This window comes from Lasioglossum baleicum, chromosome 8, assembly GCF_051020765.1.
Source record: "Lasioglossum baleicum chromosome 8, iyLasBale1, whole genome shotgun sequence".
NCBI classification, from domain to species: Eukaryota; Metazoa; Arthropoda; class Insecta; order Hymenoptera; family Halictidae; genus Lasioglossum; species Lasioglossum baleicum.
Window position 1 is genome coordinate 12,004,759 of NC_134936.1, and position 10,811 is coordinate 12,015,569.

Here is a 10,811-nt window from a genome sequence, read left to right on the forward strand (position 1 = left end):
TCTATCCATCATTCCATTCAATTATTGCCGCTCGTTTCGATGTCCAATGCGAGATGCATCCCGAGTGAATCGTCCACTGCATCTGCATCTCTCGGCCACCACCTGCCAAAATCATGCCCGATTATGCGTTCGGACCACTTAACCTTTAGAGGGCCCGGATGGCCACTACAGAGGCCAGGGACAAACTTCAAAATTTTTCCTTACACGTTGCTTCTATTTAAATTTTCCATGAGGAAGATAATTACGATTTGTTCCTCGCACAACGTATCAAACAATGAAATGATTTATTTAATCAGACATCGGAAATTTATCGTTACATGTTGGTCGATCGTATAACATAAATTTTCCATAAAGAAGCTAATTAAGGTTTGCTCCTCGCACGACGTATCAAATAATGAAATGATTTATTTACTGAGACATCGGAAATTTTTCGTTACATGTTGGTTGTATAATATAAAGTTTTCATAAAGAAGCTAATTACGGTCTGCTCCTCGCACAGCGTATGGAACAATGAAACGATTTATTTACCGAGACGTCGGAAGTCGGAGAGACTGTAAGTAGCAAACCAATGTCATTTATTTCGCGCCATTTTTCTGGAAAAGCGCAGATTACGTAGTCCGCGTAAATGGTGGTTGAAGTAAAGTGATCCGAGCGCTACCAATGGTTGTTCCGACGAAGGAGGAGAGGCTCGTGGACTCACGGATGGTACAAGAACTAAATTATTGGCTGTGAAACGGGGAACGATGAACCAGTCGCTTGGCGGAAGGCCTGAAAAACTATAGTAACCGTAGCCAACGTAGAGGTTGGCGGTGGCCAGCCGACGACCGTGCGCTATCTGCTCATTTCGAATCATGCAATTAGACAGGGTTTGGTGAAACTAGGTTTTGCGTGGACCGTCGCGTGGCTGATGTAATCTGCGCGCTGACTGTCGACGCTCGCGGTTTATTCTGACCGGGTGCCTCTCTGTCCCTCCCCTGAATGACTGAAAAGCCTCCTCTCTCTGCTGAGAGTGCTAACAATATGACACAAAGTATTTACACTGACATGACCACCTCTGCACTCGCGGCGGACCACCCTGGCAGTGCCGCTAGAACGGGGAAATCGAGGAGAATACATTTTACCCCCTCTCCGATGATCGTACCAATACGTGACCAGTCTACGGTTTTAGTGTGGGATGTTGGAGTATGCTCATGGCGCTGGAATGGGATAGTGAAAGGGGAAAAGGAGGAGAGGAAAAATCGACCTGTTCTGCTCGATTCTGGCGGCACTGCACCCTGCTCTATTCTCGGGACACTGGAAGCAAAAGTGGCCTAATCAGGAAGTTCTTCGCACTCGCCCTCCAGAATTTCACAATGAAAAGTACAAACGTTTGCTATCGTGCACTCTTCGAGAAATTGCGACATTAATTCTTCGCTCCTGATGTCAAATTAATTCGCATATTTTTGGAAGAAATCTCTTTTACAATTTTACTCGTAATGGAATAACTTCCACAAGAGAATTTCGATGATGAACAACAAAAGACGTTCGTGCTTTACCAGCGCTTTGATCCAGCTTCGTCAGAATTTCATTCCCACCGGTCATTGACATTTTCATTCATCTTTCGAAGATTCTGTGGTCAGTTACGTGTGCGTGAGCATGTTTGAGGCCGCGTAGTCCAGGCCGGTGCATTGAAGTTGCAACAGTTACGCTTCCATTACGTTATTCCAATCAATCGTCAATCGCCTGAACGACCGAGGAATTTGTTTATCGCGCGTAGCTGCGCACAATACGCCGAAAACGTCATGCTGACCCAATCAATTGTTCGTCGTTAATGGCCGGCCAATAATATCGTATTATCATTTTATTTTCCTCGTCGGATTGTACCACGGTTGGACCAAGGACTCATCGCCGATGTTTTCCACGAAACCGATTCTACGACGCACGGATAGTGTGTACTGCGATGATCGTAGTCATGAATGACTTCGTCGATGCCCGGCCTGGGTGCAGAGTGGTGACCGTTATCGTACTTCGCTGGAGCTGATCTAATTTTACGTATTGGTCTAGGTCAGAAATCGTGCGATTCAGTCCGTAAGTGTTTGACCTATTTGCTTTGAGGCTCGAAGCAATATCGCGTTTTCTTCGCTCGCGCGGTGTGTAACGCGTCTTCCTTGAGGTCAGACGATCACGAAGATCAACAGTCGAGGGAATTTCCCGGTCGGAAGATCCATAGGTACGTCCCACATACGGTGACAAGCTAATTGTGTTAGAATCGAGCCACTACGAATTCAATCAAACACTTGAAGGGGGTAGACTCGTTTCCAGAATTGCAAGGGTGTGGGCTGCGCCTTCTCATTTCTCGATAATGAGCCGATAAAGCGCTAGATAAATGATCAATCTAGGCCGCGATCGCCCCCAAAAGTCAAAGTAATTTGAAGTAAAGGAAGCTGCGAATGTATAAAGTGATCATTATTTTTTTCCTCAAAACGGGACATCTATTAATTTTTAGGCAATAGTATGTGTATTCAAGAAAACGCACATTCCTTCATAGTTTCTATTTATTAATGAAAAAAACAGGAATAAACACGTGAAAATAAATAATTTATGTGGTTTTACATTTTTCTGAAGAATAAACTCTTCAGTGTACGTACTCGCAATCGAGGAGCAAGCGAACTAGCAGGCTTCTGTCGACTTACAATGTGCGAGACTTATTAGCATGCCGTAGACTAGAGTAGACGCTACCGTCGGATGATTTTTAGATCTTTCGCGTCCTTTTTTGAAATTGTTACCGTGGTTTGCTCTCTTTCTAAAAACGGGACATTTCGGCGTCCCGAAGATGTGCTTGGGGACAATGGGACAGGCTACCTAAAAACGGGACGTATGGTCACATTACGCATGTAGCTATTTTCATAAAGCTGCGATAGCTACATGTTGCCGAATAATGCAAATTACGTCTCGTAAACGTAAGAATAGGACTTTTGAGGACGATCGCGGCCTAGGTTGATCTTTTACCTAGCGCTTTTGACTACTGAAAATCTTTGCAATCCTGGAAACGCGACTTTACCCTCTTAAGAAATTAGACAAGGATATTGGCCACCTCCTGGCAAACCCGCTTGTCGATCAAGTCATTAAGCTTGGCAATATACTTCGATTAAATGTACAAATTCACCTTTAGTTACTCGCACCACGATTTGTGCAAAATTGCTCGCATGTGGTCTTATTTATTTTTGAGTTATTTGTAGTTTATTTTAATGTTGTCGCATTAACAGCGAGATCATAGCAACCACATGGCTTACAATTTATTATAACTAGTTTGCGGGTTTTTATGCAAAATAAAAATGTTTTGCATTGATTGGGAAGCAAGAATAACATAAAAATTGATTTCATCCCTTAACGACTTTGTTATATTAAAAGCAACATTACAACATTCTTGAATTTTTTTAATATTGAAATGTTTTATATTTCACCCAACAAATTCTTCATAAATGCATAAAAATCCAAAGTCTAATTATAACTAGATCTTTATGCAAAATAAAAATTTTCTATTTGAATTGCAACGAACCGGAGTGAAATAGAAAGGCATTTTCTTTTTTAATATGTTTAATAGGCTGAAAATAATGCAACAGAACTTCTAATGGTTTTGCTGTTTTAGATTACAGCTACTCATTTTTGTTATAAATGCATAAGGTCCGTAGTCTAATTATAACATATCTTACATGTCGCTTAATGTGGAACATTGGGATGAGCGACAACAACACAAATTTACAGCAGTTCATATATGTATATCGATGAATTTAAAGAAGTGGACGAAGTTGAAGGGGTTGGACAAGGAACTTAAAAATTCGGGGAATGTTCGCAGTGTCGTTTTACAATGTATATCGCGCAATAATTTGTTCCAGAAAGCATAACCGCGGTTTCCCACGCTGGTTGCTTCTGATCAAGCAAATCGCGGTCGTAAACGCGCAATAAAGCGATACAGTACGTATCGATAGATCAGTGGAAATTGGAGCGAAACCGCAGAGCAGGTGCGCGATGATCCCATCGATCCTGATCATCGCCTTCCGATATCAATTTTCAGAATCGAGGAAGGAGATGACGTAACATCATCTCCGAGCAATAGTGTAACTCATCGAACGAGGATTTTAATGTTCGAAGGGCTGTAATTTCCTACGTAGAACGTGAAACTCTTTATTATCACACTATGTATCCGATCTTCCCGATCATCCATCTTCTTGCTTATTTTCCCAAGTATCGTTACCTGCGACTTTTTACCCTTTTACTGTATAATGATCTCTCGTTTCCTGAGGTTCCCTCTCCGGTTACAGTGCCCGTTCGAGGAACATCCTCGAACTACGCTAGAACTTTGATTCAATCGTTCCGATGGATCAAAAATGTCGATAGACAGATTTCTTGGATCATTTTTGTGGTTCAAATGTGTTTTTCACTGTGTTTTAAACGGTGGAGAATCTCCTCTTATAACGTCTTCAAATAAACTTGACGCATCAAATTGTTGTTGCCAGTTAACAGTTTAATTTTCGTAGCTCGCTCAAGAAATATTTCTTTCATGTATTTTCTTCACTGTGTTGAAAGCGATTAATCAATTTAAATAAATATACGAATAGCGCTTGAAGTGTTGAATCGCTTTTAGAAGTTAGTACCAATTATAGAAAAGAATGAATTTATGATTCCAACGTTGTTAAACGGTAGTTTATGGCAACGCAGAGGTCCCATCGAGGGACCATTTTGTCGGTAGTTGATTATACAGAGCACAGGATGGACTCGCAGTGATAACCGGTGTTCCATGATTTCTCAAGCCAGAAACGACCATGATTTAGTTCGTTCGTAGAAGGCCAACGTGGTCTGTTCATGGTGCAATTTTGTTTTTTTCCGATACCGAAAGTAAATATGAATTATAGTGTTCGTGAGGAGCTGCTGGGCCCCTTTTCGGCTTGAAGTCGTGTCGTAAATCACGGCTCCCGCAAAAAGTTTTAGCGCGAGCACAATTGCGATTGGCCATGGGCCACGGATCCCCTCGGATTCTTTTATTTCGCTGCCGGTTTTGGCTTGCATAGCTACCCGAAACCAACAATAAAAACCGAAACCATCCCGCGGCCGACTCAAAACGCCGTAAACGAGCGAACTCGGCGACCGGTAGCGTAATCGAATACTCGAAGCTATTGGTTAGTATAAGTCTCGACGAAATTCCTGTTGAAATGCTGCTTGAAAGTAAATTATAGTGCTTTGCTTCCAGTGTTAGGCGAATTTTAATTTGAATAATAAATAATTAAATAATTAATAAACGTGTGATTTTAATTGCAAATAATAAATAAAGCTTTTATTTAAACAAAAGTAATTTAAATAATTCCAAAAGTGTTTTTGGAATTATTATAGTTTTTGGTCTTCTCTTATCTCTTGTATTTTGTATACATGAACACGTGCGCGTTTTTGTCTGCTATAGCAACCTTTTCAGGTATACCGCCAGTTGTCGGGCCCGTCCGGAGGCCTAGACGCCTATAAAAAAATACAATTTAATTTATTATTTGTCGATGTATTTGTAAATAACAATTAACTTTATTATTTTAAACAATTCATTATTTAGACTTGCTCAATTAATGAATAATTATTTTTGCTTTTTATTTAAATATCCAAATAACAAATAACTTGTTATTTAAATTTTTAATTAAATAATTATGTATTTAAATATATTTATTTATTGCCCCACACTGCTTGCTTCCATATCGAAACATAAAAAAATTCATTTTTATTTTATTCTAATTCAGTCTGGTCTGATACTTGTGAGTGAATTTTAAAAAATTGTAGATACATTTCGATATTTTTGTAAAAACTCTTTTCACGTAGAATGAGAATGTTAGGTAGTCTTCTGCAAAGTTTCGTTTTCTAAAGTAATTGATAAACTTGGATAACATTCTTTCAAATGCATTTGTCACATGTCTGCCTATTACTCGCTGTTTCTACTTGCAATGGACACTATGGTAATTGCAATCACAGAATGCACGGTTAAAATTATTATTTGCCAAAGAGAAGATGAAATAGTGATCTGGTATTCTGGCATTTCATTTGGTAAAAAAACGTACCATGAAAGGGAAAATCTGTATATTTTTAGGGCTGAAATTTAAATTGAGGTTTATTCTCGATGATACATTAATGCAACAGAATTTTCGTATTCTTCAAGTATAATTAAACTGATTCCTCGGTTATACTTGAATGGTTCGACGATTCTAGCGTTAAATCTCTCTCAGTCGGTTCCCGTGGGGCGAACAACTCAAGGTGGGCGTGAAAATATATATTTATCCACGTGGACAGTTCGCGTTCTCGATATAACGCCAAGTGTGTAAATATTCGTCCACCGAATCGACGAACGGCTGCGTAGAAAATTAGAATGAACCGAGAAGTCGTCGCGTCGTCTGCACGATCGACAGAATTAGTGTCCGCCTGCTTACTCTGCTAATCGCCCCCGTGCATCGGCTTACGAAATTCTAGAAGATCTGTCGTCCACCAAAATACTAATATTTACTATCTAACACTAGACTAGACAGAGAACATCGACAGACTTGAATATAATCTTCTAGAAAACTGAGAGCTTGCATTAACTTGAATACAATGTTTTAGGAAATCAACAAGACCACACTTTTTAACACTTTGCGCTATAATATCACACGTCAGACTAAATATATAAATATTATTAATTTCCTTTAGACCGAAGTAAAATTCTATTTTGTTGTTGTCAATAGATAGATTTTGTTCTTTTTCTAAGAGATTATGATCGATACAGAAGTTCTAATCACGGTAACCGTAGAGTAAATCGTAGTGCAAGGGGTTAATGGAACGAAAGGACACACTGGATTTGAGTAAAGATCTCTGGTTGAAGAAGGTAGGTTCCGCAGGAAGTCGAGAAGTAGAAGGACGGAAAAGGGGGAGGCCTCGCGAGCGTATAAATTCGATTCTCGTTAGAAGCGTCGCGAAAGCGAATTACCCGAGGAGAAAGGGAAGAAGCGAACAGATTTACAGCATCCAGAGTCCCCGGACGCAACCGTCTTACGAAACTATTTTTAGGCGTTTTTAGGGCCTCTCGTATTTAGGCCAGGTTTCTCAGAAATCGAGGGGACGGACGCGCGACAATGATTATGATGACACGTCCGCGACGATGACCGTCCTCCATCCACCTGTGATTTTGCTCTGACCGAACTCTGCTCATCGAACGTTCATTTATTCATTATTGTTGTATATGCGCATCCTAATAGATTGATATATTATCGTTCGGATTAATTGGATGCAAAGTGCAACTCGTTGCGCAGACAAAACGTCAGATAACATGGCGAACTGTGAGCCACTTGAGACCGCCGCCATTTTGTCATTTACCATGCAGATTGAACCATAGACGACGGGGATCGGTTATGTTCTACTTTCGATAATGTTATTACCACCAGTTTTTCTACGAAGTTTATATATTCTTCTGCTTTGTATGTTACTGAATTAACTTCATTGATATTTTCATTAATTAATCTTTGGATATTTCCATTCGTTTCAGACGAGGATGTGCCCCCGCCTAATAAACAGATTGTGAATTTTATGCATTTATTGAGGACATCGATGGATCAGTTTTAACTTAATAGGATAATTAAAAGAAGAATACAATTTTTATTTGGTTCCTGTGTCCTGCAATCAACGCAAATATTTTTTATTTTGCACAAAGATCCGCAGTCTACTAATAAACAATAGTTTTGGATCTGGAAGGATCATGTTCGAAGAAAAGAAAAGGTGTGAAAGTCTCGTTTTTAATGAAAGCCTTCTGTCGATGTTCCAAAAGGCGATGCATGAATTGTGTTCAGTATTTCGGCGAGGACACTCGCGTCGTTAGCTATGCACGCTTACGATTCGCATCATCGCTGCCGGCCAGATTCGATCTAGCAATTTTGCGCTTCCCAGCCGTTAACCCAATAGCTATCGATTGATCCTCATTAAAATCATTCGCGGTGATCTCAGCATAGCGAGCATTCCACGTGAGAAGACCATCTGTTTTCAATCTGTTCGATGTCGGCCGAACGTCACGCGGTAATGTAAAACACCCTTGATCCTACGCTAATTTATTGGAAAGAAATTAGTCTAGCGAGAGCAACAGGCGCTCCGGGCTTCTCCGTGTGTGTAAACATCTGGATCGGATGGCAGCCTCATTAATTACAATTCGAAGACCGTGTTGACCTCGCCGAGCGGTGATTCGTGCTCTATTCTTCGGCTCTGTAACCCTCTCTTCATCAACGATCGAGTTCAACTCGTCGTTCCAGGTCTAAGAACGATGTTTATTAAATACGAACATTTTTCATTCTTTCGTACACCGTATAAAATTCAGTGAATGTTCATTGGACGAATTAAAATCAACTTGTTCATACGAATTATTACGAGTAACAAAAGTTCATGCGCGGAAAACACGTGGCATCTTTCGGCGAGGTAATTTTTGCACGGAAGAGTAATGAATAACACGAAATAAAAAAGAAAGTGGCGCGAAAGGAATAAATGCAAAACACCGCGGTCCAGAAATTTTCAGCAGAGATAAGAGAGTCGAATCAATTATTCGGACATCTCGGGACAGTTCTAAATGGTGGAATCGTTTGATTTTTTCGGTTTTCGATGTCAGAGGCTCAAAGGGCAATGAGAAACGAACCGTCTGTCGGCGTAATTAATTAACTGGGAAATTCACGGTCCGATTCTGGCCGAAAGAGGCCTCGCTTCTAATACAGACGATTCTATCTATGCGCAAGCAACGGCGGCAGGCAGTCTACGACGCCTAGAAGAGGCTCCTATTTCGAACGATCGTCGTGCCTCGTGGTTGCGTATGCCATTCCGCGCGCAGCTGCGCTAATTTTACTGACAGACACGAACGAGCGGCGAGTTGCTCGTTAATTATTCGATTACTGCCCTCCCCCGTGATCCGCGGCTCTGGAGGGTGGTGCCAAAAATATGTATACGGGGCCACTCCTCTCCTCTCCTCTCTCCTCTCTACTCCTCTTCATTTCTTGCTTCGAATGCTCAACGGAAATTAAAGGGAGAGAGAGACATTTCGCTTCGACTGTCTACCGAGAAACTGCCGCAACGAAACTACCCTTATTCGGCTTCCGCTGTTTTTTATAACACCAACTTCCTCTGAAATGAACTTTTCAGAAGAATCAGAAAAAACATCTCATACTTTCTTCGATCATTTGGAGAAGTAGACAATATTAGGTTGGAAGGAAGTTCTGTCGTATTTTTAATACGATGGCAACAAATTGTTACAAATAATGCGAATGATATCATTAAATAATATTAAACTTCCTCTGAAACGCGAACTTTTCAGAAGAATCAGAACGTTACATCTCATTCTTTTTTCGATCATTTGGAGAAGTTGAAAATATTAGGTCAGAGGGGAAGTTCTGTCCTATTTTAAACAATCAGGTAATTTTGCTTGTACAAAAACAGGAATTGACAGGTTATCTGAAAGATGGCAACAAGTTGTTACAAATGCTAGAAATAATATCATTCAATAATATTAAACATATATTTTTATAAATCGATTCAAACGTTGTCTTTAACTCCTTGCCGTACTTTTTGTTTCGCAGTTACAGTGATTAGAACGTCTTTATGTAGAAAAATGTTGTAGAAGGAGAAAGAAAATGTATATTTTTTGTATGGCTACATTTATTTTAATGCTTAAATATTGATTACAAACGAATCAATTTTTATTTCATCTAAAATGAAACGCGTAACATTCATATTTGTTAGACTTTGTTAAAGATCTTCATCACGTGTCTGGCTCGTCAAAGTACGGCAAGGGGTTGAAGTACGACAGAACTTTCCCTCCAACTTAACAGTACGTCGATCTCTTCGAATTGATTGAATTTTTAACAATTCAATGCAACATGTGGAAGAAAACGAAATGCAGTACAAATTTCGCTGTGCCTGACCTACCCACAAGAGTTCCCCGCGAAAATGCATCCATACACTTAAAATCATCTTTCACTGGTGCAGACTCGCGAAAATGATCCGCGTGCGAAGCAGAAGAGATCAACGTTCGGCGAAAATAATCTAGCATGGGAAAGATCGAAAGAAACTGCAATCGTGCAGGATGGCGAGCAAGATAAACAAGGAAATCGCATTATCGAAACGGAGACGCTGCGTCTGACGTAGACCGGCCGGCACCAGCGTAAGAATTTCTTTGAACGCGTCCGAGTTCGAGGAAATAATATTTGCAACGCAAACAAGATCAGCAATTGGATTAAACTAAATTAGTCGGGTTCAAAGGACGAAAGGAATATTTTGCTACTGTGTGTCTGTGTTCGGGTGCGTACGTCGAATAGTAAACAGGGGGGACCGGAGTGTGGGAAACAACGTTCGCACGTGATGGATCAATGAGTGTCGGAAAGATCGACGCGTGCAACAGGCGTCCCGGTGCAAAAAGATCGACGTTAGCCGCTGACAAACAACGGCTTTTATCGGAATGGCAGGTCCGGCCAATGGTAATGCGGTTTTCTTATCAGCTGTGGCACGGATCGAGCCAATCCAGGATCGACGATCGACGATCAACGAGCTTTTCCGCTGCTGACACGCCAATGATCGAACCGCGATGGCTGACCGAGAGCTTTTCTTTCGGTGGACCGCGAAAAAGTTCCCCGACTCGACAGAAAATCATCGTGTGCTCCGAGAATGATTGCGCTGACACGTACAACACTGCTGACAAAATTCACGCAGTTTTTCCTGGGATTTTTCTTATTTTTATGGAACACTGCAGGATTATAATTAGTACATGGTGGATGTAATTTAAAACAGTTAAAACATTAAGACAA